This window comes from Manis pentadactyla, chromosome 13 (assembly GCF_030020395.1).
Source record: "Manis pentadactyla isolate mManPen7 chromosome 13, mManPen7.hap1, whole genome shotgun sequence".
NCBI classification, from domain to species: Eukaryota; Metazoa; Chordata; class Mammalia; order Pholidota; family Manidae; genus Manis; species Manis pentadactyla.
The window spans coordinates 31,731,022-31,747,031 of record NC_080031.1 but is presented as its reverse complement, the minus strand read 5'-3'; the positions used below and the strand labels follow the sequence as shown (position 1 = coordinate 31,747,031).

At 39.1% G+C, this 16,010-nt stretch overlaps 1 pseudogene; it reads left to right on the top strand.

Moving 5' to 3' along the window:
• Window positions 1-3,382: 3,382 nt before the first annotated feature.
• On the top strand, window positions 3,383-7,539 carry LOC118921086 (caspase recruitment domain-containing protein 18-like; annotated as a pseudogene).
• The last annotated feature ends 8,471 nt before the right edge of the window (window positions 7,540-16,010 follow it).

Genomic DNA, 16,010 nt, shown 5'->3' with positions numbered 1-16,010 from the left:
GTATAGGGGAGAGCCTAGTAAACAAAGTATTCGTCATGTAAGTGTAGATTAATGATTAAAAAAAAAAAATGCAGTTCCTATGTGGTGACCTCTATTGAGTTCTACACAATGATATAAAGGACATATAAAAGTGTAGGCAAAGGGTCTGTTTGTGTTTATACAGAGGATCAAAGCCGAATTTGGCTACCCCGAAAATGAACTAAGATACGATATGAAAAAGAACTTCCAACATCAGCACTCTCGGGAAGACTCATGACAGAAGATGATCAGAAAAAAAAAAAAAAAAAAAAAAAAAACTTCAACAAAGATCCACACACTGTCACAGGTGTAGATGCACTCATCCCACCAGTTCCTGGACTTGCCATGGGAAAGTTGAAGGAGATATCTAAGCTGGCCTGTGCATGCAGTAAAACAAAAATTGGACTGGATCTATACTGTTGGAACTCAACCAAGAATTAGGAGAAGTGCAAATTGTAGCACTCCAAAATCTTACAACCACAGACTATTTATCGTTAAAAGAACATATGGGATATGAACAGTCCCCAGGAATGGGGTGTTCTAGTTTATCTGAATTCTCTCAGACTGTTTAAGTTCAGTCGGACAATATCCACCATATCATAGATAAGTTTTCACAAATGCCTAAGGTGCCTAACTGGTTTTCTTGGTTTCACTGGAGATGGCTGGTAATTACAGGTATGCTTTGGTTAGGTAACTATATTCCTATTATGTTAATGTGTGTGCACAATTTAATTAGTCGTTTTAAACCTATCCATGCTGAAGTTACTCTACAAGAAGATATGTCAAAGAAATAATCAATCTTCCCAGGTTTTCTTCTGCCTGCTACTTCTGTAGCTTTTCTTCTTCCTACCTAATCACAACCTTTAAATAGAACTCGTGCCACATGTCGAAATTACCGAGTATCATAATTCTTCCAAGTGGTAAAGACACCTCAAGACAAATGCTGGGCATAGAAGCCACAGGGCATAAATATGCAAAGAAGTAAAAAGCTAACCTTTTCAAACGATAAGGCTTCTCTCTCACTTACCAACTTTACATTTCCCTGTATGGCCCCGGAAGATGACTGGTTAGCCAGAGACGGGTAAGATTCCTCAAGGGAGGAGCAACCTAAGACAGGCACAGTCGCAGGGGCCCATCTGGTGAGAAAATGGGGAGCAGCAGAGGTGAGGCTTAGAACCTCCCCCCTCATGTTCTGAGAGAAATCTTCTGCATACATGGATGTTTATTGCCCTCGTCTAGCTCGGATTAACACATAGTCTACAGGCACACACCTGATCATCTACATTTGCTCTCTTACAACACTAAACTCTGTTCTCTACCTTTATCTCGTATCTACCTACCACTTCAGCATTTTATTAAAAATAATAATAATAGAGAAATGTGGTATCCACATATAAATCAGGTTTAAAAATCAAATGAATATTCATATTTGAACTGACTGTGTATAGTTCATAATGCATTAACAAAACCGAAAGCTTCTGTGATGACTGCCCTTGCACTGTTCACCATGTAACTTATTCACTATGTAAGAATTTGTACTCCATGTAAGAATTTGTTCGTTATGCATCAGAAGATTGGAGACTGATGAAAATTGGGCTTGGGGTGGATTAATGATTGTGCATTGTGTATTGACCCCCCTATACAGAGATTTGTTGTGGTTAACAACTATTTGATCAATTAATATGAGAGATGCCCTCACAATATATATATATATATATATATATATATATATATATATATATATATATATAAACACACTTCCAATTGTAAAATAAATAAGTAACCGGGATGTAATGTATGGCATAAGGAATATAGTCAAGATATTGTAACAACTTGGTATGGTGATACCTGGTACCTAGAAATATCATGTATATAAATGTTGAGTCGCTGTGTTGTACACCTGAAACTAATGTAATGCAATGCTGTTGTCAACTACCCTTCAATAAAAAAAAAAAAAAATAAAAAATAAGAATAAAAAAAAAAAAAGTATCATTTGACTATGACATGTCTGTTTTTTTTCTGCCTTATATTTTTTCTTTCTCCAGATCCCAGTATCTTTCTGGCTATTCCTAATTTCTTCCTTGACACAAATATTCTCTGACAAGAGGACACAGAGCCCCCTACAAGCTTACTGGGGAAGAATAAAGGAAAGAACACTGTAAGAAAATCATAGATTAAAATGTCCCAAATTTTCTACTACACATTGCTAAGATAGTGGATCCTATTCCCAAGAAAATAAATGCAATTTTTTGCCAAGAGCCTAGGGGAAAAATAAGGGGCCTGTAGGTCAACTGCGAACCACAACAGGCTTTGTTTAATCTGCACAGTGTTCTAAAACCATAGTAAACCAGTTCAACATATATTTTTTTAGTAAGAGACATAATACACGCAAATATAAAATAGAATATACTGGGTCTTCATTCTCTTGGACAAAATCAGTTGGGTCTGAGGAGTCCCAACCATTCAGAGAAGTCCAGCCTCTCCATGTAGGCACAGACCTCTGCACCCTAACCTGCTTCATGCAGTTGATATACTCCCCTGCTAACAGGCACTTGAACTGTGGCACCGGGCACAGAGTCTAAGTATATCTTGAATTATGTCACACATATAAGCTATTAGTAAAAACTGTGATTCCTCAAATCTTCTGAGAATATGTTTTCTTTTAGTTGTTAAAACATTTACAAAGTTTTAAGGACTAGTATCTGTATTACCATGTATATTTCATCCCAGGTTTCAACAAATATGTTGATGAAGCAGGTGGCCTCATGCAGTTTATTTCTGGGATATTTAATTAAACATGTGCTCTGCAGATCAGGGACTTTCTCATTACAGCCTTTTCTGGCTCCTCAATAAATAATTCAATCCCCGCAATGTTTTTTGTTTCTTCTCTTTATATGTATTACTCTTAATACCAAGTGTTTGGTATGCAATTAGTGAGTATTTGTAGCCCTCTTATTATAACATAAATTCTATCAGGGCAGGGGATTTTGTCTGTTTTGGTCATTACTATATGCTGAGCATCTATCTATAAAAGTGTCCGGCACATATAATTGGTTTGCAGTATGTATTTATGTTGACTCTGTTGAATGAGTTGATGAGATAAATAGCATGGACACACATAATAGTATTTGTTGAGTGCTTCCTCTAAGCCTGGTACTATTTTAATGACTTGTTGAATAATACTCATTAAATACAATCACACTGCAATGTAGGAATTATCATGAAATCCATTTGGCAGATGGGTAAATCAAGGCATAGTTAACTTCCTTGCCTGGGATCAGTTATTATGTAAATTAAAATGTAATTCAACCATTCTGGCTTCAGAATCTGAACTCTCAGTTCCTGCTGTATAGTGTCCTTTAAAATGCAGCCATCTGAAGAACAAGACCTTAGGTAAGAAAACATTTTCATTACTAAAAGCAAAACTGCTTCACAGGGATGCACACTATTCCTGTGGCTACAGGTGGCCCGGAGCTGGAGGGAAGCACCATGGAAAGGAGTCAAGAAGTCTCAGGCCACCACACACACACATTAGGATGGGTGCTGTCAAAGCAAACAAAGCCCCCGAAAATAACTCATATTAAGGAGAATGTGGAAAAATTGGAAACATTGTGCACTGTTCAGGGGAATGTAAAATGGTGTGGTCACTGTGAAAAACAGTATAACAGTCCCGCAAAAAATTAAAAATAGAATTACCCTATGACCTGGCAATTCCACTTCTGGGTGTATACTCACAAGACCTGAAAGCAGAGTCCTGAAGGGGATATTTGTACAGCCGTGTTCACAGCAGCATTATTCTCACTACCCAAAAGGTAAAACCCAAGTGCCCACAGATGGATGAATGGATAAGTAAAATGTCTCTCTCTATATATGTATGTACAATTTTATACGTCCTTAAAAAGGAAGGAAATTCTGACACACGCTGCAATGTGGTTGAATCTTGAGGACATTATGCTGAGTGAAATGTCAGTCACAAAGGTATAAATATGGCATGATTGCACTTATATGAGCTAGTTAAAGTAGTCAAATTCATAGATATAGAAAGTAGAATGGTTGTTGCCAGGGCTGGGGGAAGAAGGAAATGAGGAGTTACTACCTTCTGGACTCAGTTTCAGTTTTCCAAGATCAAAAGAGTTCTGGAGATGTACAGTGAATGTCACTGAACTGGGCACTTAAAAATGGTCAAGATAATTATGTGTATTTTGCCACAATTAAAAAAAAGAACTCTTAGTACTTGATTTGGGTAACAAAACTTCTATATAATCTGGTTTTAGTTTTTATTTAAACCTCAATGAACTGACGTCTCCTTACTGCATATGTTCAACTCGGTGCATCCCCTCTCACCTGGGCGATATTCTTCCTTCCCACTCATCAGGCAATGATGAGGCAAATGTTGTATGAGCACAGTTCCTACTACAATCCAAGGTTCAGAGACCTCAAAACATCTTGGGAAATGACAGTAATTAAAAACTTCTTGGGAAATAATATTTAAAAACATGTGTATGTGGATGTAATCATTTCTCAACCTCTGCCAGGGCTGGTGAATCTTTCTCAGTTTGGGCAAGGACCACCTCCCTCACCAGGCTTAGTGATATATATACAAACTTCAGGTAGAGGGGGGAATAGGAGGAGGAAAGGAAGGAGCTCAGTTAGCCTTTCACAGCATTTTTAAGATAAGAGGTAAAGACCAGAAAGAATCTGGGACTCTATTAGTTACCTGCTATTATTTGCTAGACTTACCTGAGTTCGAAGCTGCGAATCACTTGAGGCTAAGAATGGGCACAGGATGGGTATTAGCAGCTATTGTTCCTAAAGGAAATAACCTGTCAAATCCCTTTAGAATTCAAGAAATTGGGGTGTGTTAGAGCAGAGTGATCTCTGATTTTCAGGAATCTAACAGCAAAATCATGAAATCATGCTTCCCAAGTAATTCAATGAGCACATGTGGGTAATACTAGAATCAGAAAGAATTCCAGAGAGAGATGTCTCACGATGCAAAGGTATTAGATCATTCCTCAAGACAACTGAACCCCATGGAGAGGGACATTTGGTTGAAAAAGAGTAAAACAATTACTTCCTTATTGATGAATTGAGAGAGTAATTGGGCCGTGTTCATTAGGTCAACGAATCTTTGTACTTTCAACAAGGTCCTGAGTAAGAAGACCTTTTATCAGTTCAGTGGGCAAAGGTACAATAAATGCCTTGCTGGATGACCTGTTGGAAAATGGAGTGATGGCAACAAGGAAATGAACAAAGTAAGAGATGGAAATGCCACCATCATGGGTAAGACATGAATCTCGATTGGTTTTGTTACTGGAAAATGATGCCAGGCCTGCCAGGAATTTATTACACATTTCTCTGAGGAAGACCCTCAACTTGCATGGAAGGTGAGGCTGCACTCAGGTAAGGTCCAGTGATGCAACCTGAAGCCCAAGTAGTCCTTGCATCTTACGCCCAGTTATCTAGCATCTTCATTTGTCTTGTCAGTTTATTATAGGCTTCCTATCATCTCAGCTTTAGACCCCATTCCTGGATGTGTGGTCCTAGTACATGTTTTGTTGTCTCTACACTTCTGTGTCCCTTGTGCCTTTTCTCCCAGTTCCCTCTGCTGATTACAGCTCATCTCCAGTCCGGTGTGTGTAGGAGCTCATTTACACAGTACTTTATTCTAACAGTCTAGATGTACAACATCAGGCCTCCTGGAGCCCTAGGAACCCATGCATTCATTAGAAGAGAAGACACAAGCTCTTTTTCTACCTCCCACCCTGCTCTTACTCCATCTCCTTATTAATGGGGTTTTCAGAATATATAATAATGGTGGACTTGTCAGGGAACAAATTGAGTATGCACATACTATTAAGCCATACATTGAATAATTACATTTGCATTGTAACTCCTTTGCTTTTTATTTTTTGTAATATTGTTCATTTGCATGGCACTGCCATGCAGGTGGTCCCTGAGGCCTCCCCCCTCTACCTCCAGGCCTCATAAGAGCCCACTTCCATGTTCTGGTTTCTGAGCTGGCCCACTGTTGTAACCCTTTCCTCCCTTCACCAAGTGAAGGTGGGATTACTGTGTACTATGGGCACTACATTACCAGCACTTCCCAAAGCCACTTCAGAGGGAGGCGTTATTGTAGGACAAAAGCATCTGCTTCTTTCAAAGCTGACAAATATCTCCAGGAGTCATCTGTTTTTAATATGTCTCACTCTATTAAAACACATATTTTTCATTCTGCCCTTCCCCATCATAACCAAGGATAATCCATCAATAACACTGAAAGCCATGAAAATGTTCGCAATCTAATTCCCTTTGCTTTTTGTTCAGTTTCCTTCCCATCCTGTAAACACATGTAGAGCCCACTTCGATCCTTTCAGCATCTGGGTGCTGCTGTGATGGTGAACAAATGCAGCCTTCAATCAGAGTTTTCAGCAGTATTGCCTCTTTGTAACATGCTCATCTTTTTGTTAGTTTGCCAGACCCAGATCTCCGCCACTTACCCAAAGTAATAAACAAACCTTCTTTGCTGGGAAAGTGCTAGAGAAAACATAGACAGATATTCCATTTGCAGAAAATAAGCTCCCTCAGAAAATGTTCATGAAAGTACTGATAGTAAATATAACCTTTCAAGACTAAATGGGCAAGGTGGAACCAGGTGTGCTCGCAGCCTGAGGAATGAAGATTTGTAGAGTCGCTATAGCAAGACGGCCCATCATGGCTCTGCACCCTCCCGAGCCGGGAAATCACTATTAGTATTGCTGAGGCTCTACTTTCCTTGAGCATACAGTAATAACAATGAAGTGTTATCTTCTAGGAACCTTGGGAGGGTTTCTAATTTGTTATTCATGTCAATTCTGAAAATTTCTGGCATTGATTGTAACAAGGGGTTAGGTGCCAGGAACTAAGACCAAATCATTTACTGGATTTTTCACGTTTGTGCAGTTTTGATGAGCTTTCTATAAAGCTGAAATAAACTTAGTGTGGTTCTTTTCCTTTTTGAACTTGTCAATCATAAATTATTGGAAATATATTGTCATGGGTAGACACCAAATATGGCAGTTGAAAGTTTTCAATGCTTTCCTCTAAGGAGAAGATGGATGCCACTGACAGAATGTTTGCATCTGTCTGTAAGATACCAGAGATTGGGTTCAGGGCTTCATTTTCATTTTTGATCCAATAGTTTCTTTGAAGAAACATGCTTTTTTATTCAAGGAATCACACTTTGAAGATAGTTTGGCAGTGCTCTCAGTGATCAAGAGCACAGGTTCAAGATCAAGATAGGTCTGTCATAAGCTCTAAGATAATTTGAAAATTTCCTTAATGATTCTGAGGCTCAGTTTCCTCACTCATAAAGTGGAATTAATAGCATCATCCTCATAGAGTCCCTAAGAGAATTAAATGAACTTGAAAGGGCTAAGCTCAGTGCTTGCCACTGAGTAAGCAAGTGATAAATTTTGCATGCAAATATAATCTTTTTTTTCATGTTTATTCATAGAGATGGAGAGTCATGATAATGAGTAGAGGATAGAAATTCCAGGGAATAAGAATTATAACTCACATTGTAGATACCAAAATTATTTTTTCTTAACTCCATGGAGAGTAAAAAAAAATAATAACCAAATAAGGATGGTAAAAACCTGTCCAGTCCTGTAATTCATGTGAGGATTACTATGGCGCAAGAGTGCACTCACCTTCATGAAACCTAGAGAGACAGCTAGCAGCTCCAGGCCTTGGCAGGTCCTGGGGGCTTGCAGCCGTCAGACAGCAGTGAGGTTTGTGAAGGTCCCTGAGAGAAAGGACTTAGAGGAACAGCTCATTCTTGGCAACCCCCTTTACCCCCTCACCTGACCTGATCACTGTATCCCAACGTAGCTTGACAAAGTGTGCTCTCCATCTACTCCAAGTTAACATGTATGTGAATCAAACAGCACAATCTAAAACACAGTTCAAAACAAGAATTCCTTTAGGTCTCTGAGTTCCCACCTACCTCAACCAGATGGCCATCACAAACCCTCTTCCGTAAATATTTTAGAATGCCACTGTTGAAGCCAGAACTTATAACAATAGCTTCCGGCTGTTGGTCTTTAACAGAGCAGCAGGGTTCCCCTCCCTGACCTTGTCCCCTGTCCAGCCTCCTCACTGAGCCCATTAGTCCTTGGGCTAAGCCCTCCACCCACACTTTTCCTTCATTTACACTGCACCTCCCCCTGTTATACACTGTCTCCTCTTATCAGAATGCTACTTACCTCAGCCCACCTCTTACTTACCTTTTATTTTTAGGAGAGATGTCACTTCTCAGGGAAGTATTTGCTGACCTTTATATTCTCCATACACTCTTCTCTTCTAATAACGACCAGCACTTTGGGGTCTTTACTATGTACAACCACTCAGTATCCTCTCATGTCATCTTCATATAAGCCTTCTGAGGTTATTACCATTATTATCCCACTTCTCAAAGATAATTTGTCCAATTCCAGAAGGCTAGTGAGAGTGGATCTCTCATGCCTAAGCTCTCAAACTCAGCAACATATAGCCTAAATAGCACCATTTACCTTATGATCATAGCACCTATTTAGGTTGAAGGAAGTTTAAAAAAATTTTTAATGTGGTTACTTTTATATTTTTGTCTTCAACTAAATATAAATCTCCATGAAGATATCAGACACTATGCCAATTTTAATTTCCTATTTAAACCTCAGTGACAAATACAGTACCTGGTATGCCATAGACACAATAAATTCTTTTGGGGAGGGGGATAACTTTATTTGCACAAATATTTGTGATTCTAAGATGAAAGGAGGCATTTCTATTAACTGTCTCTTCCCCAAAGCAGAGAAAAAGCCTTACAAGTTGCATCATTTCTATGATCCCTGACATACCTAACCTCTAAATTGGTTCCCCTGAGTAACTTCACCCATTTGGGTGAAAACAAGACAATCACTGAACTACCTGCTTCTGCAATAAATCTTTGCAAGGCTGGAGTTCCAGGGGAGACGGCCTTTACTCAAGTATTTCCCCAGAGCCTGCTCAGCTCTGGGCTGGAGAGCTTCATGTTGGAGAGGGCTGTCACCCACTGGAGGTCAGTTTCAGGGCCACCTCAAGACATGCATTTCAAGAGATGAGTTTTATGCGAACACATCAGCAAATCCCATTATTTCCATATAGTCAAACCTTGAAATGGATTATTAGCCAGCCTATGAAAGCAAATGTCAGTGAGGGAATACCCAGTATAGCTGGGGAAATAATTTTCCAACTTGGTATGTGACTATTGTAATAGCTTTCATCTTTCCTTGGAGCCCCATTCTGGATATAACCGTAGCACACAAGGCTTCCCAGCAGTGGGCCCTTCTCTGACAGTGTGAATGGTGTTTCCAAAGAAACTATACCCTTGGGAGCCCATCTCCCTTAGTATTAACCACTGACCCATAAAGTTAATTGGTAGTGAGAAGACAAGAGAAATTTCTCAGAGACTGATTCCAAGCCTTACTCAGGGAAGGTCTCACTGAACTGTCTCATCTACACATTACCTTACCATGCATCAAATTCTCAAATCCAGACCAGCTCTAGAGCTCCCACCACCTCTCTTTACCTGACTACTAGACATCTTTGATTACCTTGAATTTAACATACCCAAAGCTAATTTATCATCTTCTCCCAAAGCTGTTCTTCTTTCAGTTTACTTCATTTACAAATGACACCATAATCTACCCATTATCTACAGCATTTCAAATAGAAACTTTAGATTCACCCTGAACTTTACTTTCTCTTGTACCCCTGGCATTCAACTAGTGTCACTTTTCAATTATTTAATCAAATGTATCCCAACTTTTCTATCCTCTTTACCATCACCTTACTTTAGAGGCCATGTTCCTAGAGTACCATGCATTTCTTCATGCTATAACATTTCAGTTTTATTTTCTAAATTCATTGTTCTTCTCACTAGAGTCTAAATTCTGTTGAGGGTGGTGAACAGGTCTGTCTTATTTGCAGCTATAGCCCCCATCTAGGCATCTGCTGGTATGAACTTCCCTCTTAGTACTGTTTTAGCTTCATCTGTTAAGTTTTAGTATGATGTGTTTTCATTTCCCTTTGTCTCAAGACATTTTCTAATTTCCCTTGTGATTTCTTCTTTGATTTACTCAGGAGTGTGTTGTTTTACACTTCAGCTAATTCCAATACTGCTGGTATAAGGATGACCTTTTACTATCAGAGATCAAGGGCATGCCTTAATATTGCTGCAATGCCATCTTCCAAATATAGGACACCTGGAAACTCTTCCCAATTTTAAGGACAAACTGAAGGTCATCCTCACCTAGGCCTACTGTTGGGTGAGTGCCATTATGCTTTAGTGAAAGGAATACAGAATTTGCAAGTTTCTTACTGTCATCCAGTGTTTTTCACCAGATCCACTGTTACCTGAAGGTTGGTGAAGGTCAAAGACTGTGTCCAGTGTTTCTTAAAACCTTATCTTCTTGCTACATTTATCTTGCTACAAAGTGCTGAGGGAACTTGGAGATAAATGTTTAATCCAGTATTTTACTTCTGGTCAGTGAGTTTGTTATAGCTGTTTTCAAAGTTTATTGTGCTAAATTAGTGTCCTTCTCAGGTAAAGCAGAATATAGGCTTGACTGTTTGTGGGATGGTGGGGGAGAAGTGGGTTTTGACTGGGAGTATGGGTGTATGTGCAGGTGTGTGCATCTGACACAGAGAGAGGATGGGGAGAAACAGCGGGGAGATAAACATGGAGAAAAAAGGAGACTATGAGAGAAAAAGAAATGTGAAGAAGATTACACCAACATTTTCTTGCTTTTTTCAGTGACTAGTAAGCAATAGAAAACCTGCTCAGTGAAAGAACATGCATGGGTAAAGAAGTCACTAGAATAGCCAGGATTAATTCTCTGGGGGACCCAGCTGATGTCATTAACAAAGTCCATGGGAAGAAAACTTTTTTGTTTTATTCCCTTCAATCTCAAAGAAGTAGTTTTCTAGAGTGTTTTTATGAGTTGAGGTCACCAACCCTCAGACTTTAATAAATCCAAAAATGGAAGGAGCAGGAGGCCTTGCAATATGCAGACCCAAGTGAAGAGTTTAGACAGCTGAAACGAGTGCCTTTGTTTTCACACTGATTTTTGCAAAATATTTTATGTATTTCTCCCTGTGCTCAGATTCCATTTTTCCACCAAAAATAAGCCTACATATCCCTGCCTTACGCAGTTTGCTTGCCATTTAATGATCTCTTCAAGGAGCAGTAGAAGAACTTCAGAGGAATGTAGAGAGATCTCCCGGCCAAAAACAATACAAAACTCAAAAACCCAAAGAACCAAAAATCTTCCAGTACAAAACAAATATTTTAGGGATCACTTTTCAGATTGATTTGCCTAAAGTCAGTGAATATTGTGGAGAACAGGGAGTGTAAATCTGAGAAGAAATATTAGAAACATAGTTTCAAGCTTTAAAAGCTAAGTTAAGATGGTTGTACTAAGATGCATGGACCACTAAAAATAAATAAATTTAGTGTAGTAAGGATTACATGAGATGATCTGTGTTGGAAGTAAAGCATAATTACATCCATTTCAAGGGTGAAAAGAGGGTGGAGTGACATGAGATTATACTGACTTTTTTTAAAAAGCATAGGTAATATAATGTAAGCTTCATAAGCAATGTACTATGTGACCCTAATTTTACCATGAATCTGAGGAAATCATTATTACCACATGCTACAGTCCTCAGGCCTTTAGTCTACCTGATTTGAATATTGCTGTTGTGGAGGGTTCCAGGAATGTGGCCAGGGTCGCACATCAAGCCTCTGTGACTCAGGTTCTCTCTGCTTCACTTCCCGGAGATGTTCGTCAAAGCACTGAGGACTGCTCAGCTGTAAGCACGCCCAGAGATTCGTGGGGGGTAGGGGTCCACCACTGGAGACGGACTACGGCCAGTGAGGTTTAGTGGTCAGATTGTTGCCCCCTCCCCCTGGCTTTATATTTTAGTAAGATAGATTTTCCATGAATTCAGAGGATCCCCATGGAAGATTGAAATCTATTTGCTCAGAATAGTAATGCATTCACTAATGCAGCTTTTTGGGGTGATTTTTCTCCTGTTCTTTCCTTTCCCCAAGCCCTCAGTACTGTTTCCTGAGAAGCCTTCCCAATCAATCTATGTGTGTGTAAGTCCTTGACTCCATCTCTGATTTCAGGAGCATCGAAATTGAGACAATTGAGATCATCATTGTCGCCACCACCACCATTCTCACCTTTACTGAGCACTTCCTTTGCTCTACTCCCAGATTTCAAATCCATGAGGTTGAGATTGCGCCTCACTCACTTGACCATAGTTCATCTCTTTGAGACTGTTCCTCATCTGCAAAATGGAAAGAATAATGCCTGTATTTCTTTTCCGGGGGTGCTGTAATGATGTATCACTAACTGGGTGGCTTGAAACAGAAGAGTGTTCTCTTACAGATCTGGAGTCTAGAAGTCTGAAATCAAGGTATGGGCTGACCAGGTGCTGTCTGCTGCCTGCAGAGACTGACATGCTGATCTGATCTCTGCCCTCATCATCACGGTGCTGCCTTCTTCTCGTGCGTTGCTTTCCTGTTGTTTTCTATTTGTTCCCAAGCCTCTTCTTTTTATAAGGACGCCAGTCACACCGGGCTAGGCCCACTCTACTCCAATATGACCTCATCAGAACCAATTACATTTGCAAAAGGCTCTTTTTCCAAATAACGGCCTATTCTGAGTTACTGTGGCTTAACGCTTCAACTTTGGTGGTACACAATTTAGCCCACAGCAACGCCTAACTCTCAGGGCTGTAATAAAACAGCTGCTCTTTGGATTTCTTCTGTCTATGGTACACTGCATTTCCTCACTCAGTGGACTCATATTTTTTCTCAGTTATGGACAATTTTCTTTAAATGCTGTTTCTTTTCCATTTTGTCAATTATGTCTTTCTAGAATTATAATCAGCTATAACTTATAACTTCTCATTTTGTCATCCATATATCTGAATCATTTTTTCAAATTTCCCAGCTTCTCATCTCTGTTTATTTCATTTTAAATAATTTATTTGGACATATCTTCTAGATCACTTATACTCTCACAAATTTTGTGTTTCTGTTTTTTAACCTAGTCACTATTAAATGCAACTGATATATTTCCTTTATACATGTTCCATTTTCATTAAATTATTCTAATTATTCCTTATTATGAAATAACTGTTTTTTGCTTCCCTTATTTGAATCCCTCATATGCTGTTATTCTATATTATTATATTCTATAAAGGCATATCTCGGATATATGGTCATTTTGGTTCCAGACCACCACAACAAAGTGGATGTTGCAATAAAGTAAAGTCAAATGAATTTTTTCATTTCCCAGGGCATATAGAAGCTATGTTTACAATATAGTCTACTCTGTGCAATAGGGTTACGTATTTTAAAAGATACGTATCTTACTAAAAATGCTTTCTTGCTAAAATATGTATTATATGAGCTTTTAGCAGGTTGTAATCCTTTTGCTGGTGGAGTCTTGCCTCTTCGCTGATGAGTGCTGACTGAATAGGGTGGTGGTTATGGAAGGCTAGGGTGGCTGTAGCAATTTCTTGAAATAAAACAATGGAATTTGCCATATTGGTTCTTCCTTTCCTGAGTGATTTCTTTGTAGCATGCTTGATAGCCTTTGGCCCACAACTGAAATTTTTTCACAATTGGAGTCAATCCTTTGCTGCTGTTTTATCAACTAAGTTTATGTAATATTCTATATCCTCTATTGTCATTTCAACAATTTTCATAGCACCTTCACCAGGAGTAGATTTCATCTTGCAAAACCACTTTATTTGCTCATCCATAAGAAAACACTACTCATCCATTCAAGTTTGATCATGAGATTGCAGCGATTCAGTAGCATCTTCAGGCTCCACTTCTAAATCTAGTTCTCTTGCAATTTCTACCACATCTGCAGTTACTTCCTCTATTGAAGCCTTGAACCCCTCAAAGGCACCCATGAGCCTTGGAATAAACTTCTTCCAAAGTTCTATTAATGTTGACATTTTAGACCTCTTCCCATAAATCACAAATGTTCTGAGTGGCATCTAGAATGAACACTTTCCATTCCTTTTTAAACTACTTTGCCAAGATTCATCAGATGGATCACTATCTACGGCAGCTATGGCCTTATGAAATGTATTTCTTATGAATGATAAGACTTGAAAGTCAGAATTACTCCTTGATCCATGGACTGTAGAGTGGGTGTTGTTTTAGCAGGCATGGAAATACAATCTTGTTGTCCATCTCCATCAGAGCTCTTGGGCAACCAGGTGCATTGTCAGTGAGCAGTAGAATTTTGAAAGGAATCTTTTTTATTTCTAAGCATTAAGTCTCAATAGTGGGCTTAAAATGTTCTGTAAACCATGCTGTAAACAGATATGCTGTCCTTTAGGTTTGTTGTTCCATGTAGTTTTAGTATAATTTTGAAGGGATCCAGGATTAACAGAATGATAAATAAACACTGGCTTTAACTTAAAGTCACCAGCTGCATTAAACCTCTAACAAAAGAGTTAGCCTATCCTTTGAAGCTTTGAAGATACTGACTTCTCTAGCTATGAAAGCCCTAGATGGCATTTTCTCCCCATATAAAGCCACTTCATTTATCTTGGAAATCTGTTGTTTAGGGTAGACACTTTCATTAATTTTCCTAGCAAATTATTCATGACTTGCTACAGCTTCAACAGTAGCAGTTGCTGCTTCACCTTGTACTTTTCTGTTAGGAGATGACATTTTTTCTTAAACCTCATGAGCCAAACTCTGCCAGTTTCCAACTTCTCTTCTGTAGCTTCCTCACCTCTCTTAGCTTTCATGGAATTGGAGGGAGTTAAGGCCTTGCTCTGAATCAGGCTTTGGTTTAAGGGAATATTGTAGCTGATTTGATCTTCTAACCAGACCACTGGGATTTTCTCCATGTCACTTTCTTCTCATATGTGTGCTCACTGGAGTATCACTTTAATGTCACTCGAGAACTCTTCCTTTGCATTCACACTGGCTCACTGTTTAATGCAAGAGGCCCGGCTTTTGGCTTGCCTTGGCTTTCAACATGCTTTCCTCACTGAACTGCTGCATCACACCCAGCTTTTGATTTAACGTGAGATGTGCAGCTCTTCCTTTCCTTTGGACACTTGCAGATCATCGCATAGTTATTAACTGGCCTTATTTCAATATTGCTGGGTCTTAGGGAGTCAGGGAGCCTGAAGAGAAGGAGTGAGATAGGGGAATGGACTGTCTATGGAGCAGTCAAAACACACACAATATTTACCAATTAAATCCACTGTCTTATATGAACACAGTTTATGTCACCCTAACACGATTGCAGTACTAACATCAAAGATCGCTGATCACAGATCACCAAAACAAGCATAATAATAATGAGAAAGTTTGAAATATTGACAGAATTACCAAAATGTGACAGAGACATGAAGTGAACAAATGCTGTTGAAAAAAATGTGAGGACAGACTTGCTTAATGCCACAAAACTTCAGTTTGTTAAGAAATGCAGTATCTCTGAAGCCCAATAAAATGAGGTGTTATATCTGATCAGTCCAATGTCTGAATATCCTTGGGGACATAAATTTGTGGGGTTTTTTTCTTCCTGCTGATATATTCTCATAGCGGCTTGCTCTAGTGTATTTATAACCTTCATCTGTCAGTATAGTTCTTATTTTAAGTAGAAGACTTTAGGAACCAACTTAGAGAAAAATTCCTTCTGCTTCTTTTGGCAGGTAACCTACCATATTCAAGACCTCATCCATCCCTCCTCAAGGATTTGGCCCCAGTGGGATTCTAAGATCTCTTTTTCTACTTTGCAGAGGTTCCATAGGTCAGCATTTTCATAATACTGTTGGTATAGAAATTTGATGCACGGTGACCACATCGCTCCTAGCTCCCTCCATTCTAGCTCACAACCACTTCAGCTTCTTTTCCTAGCAACCCTAACTCCCAGCTGCTC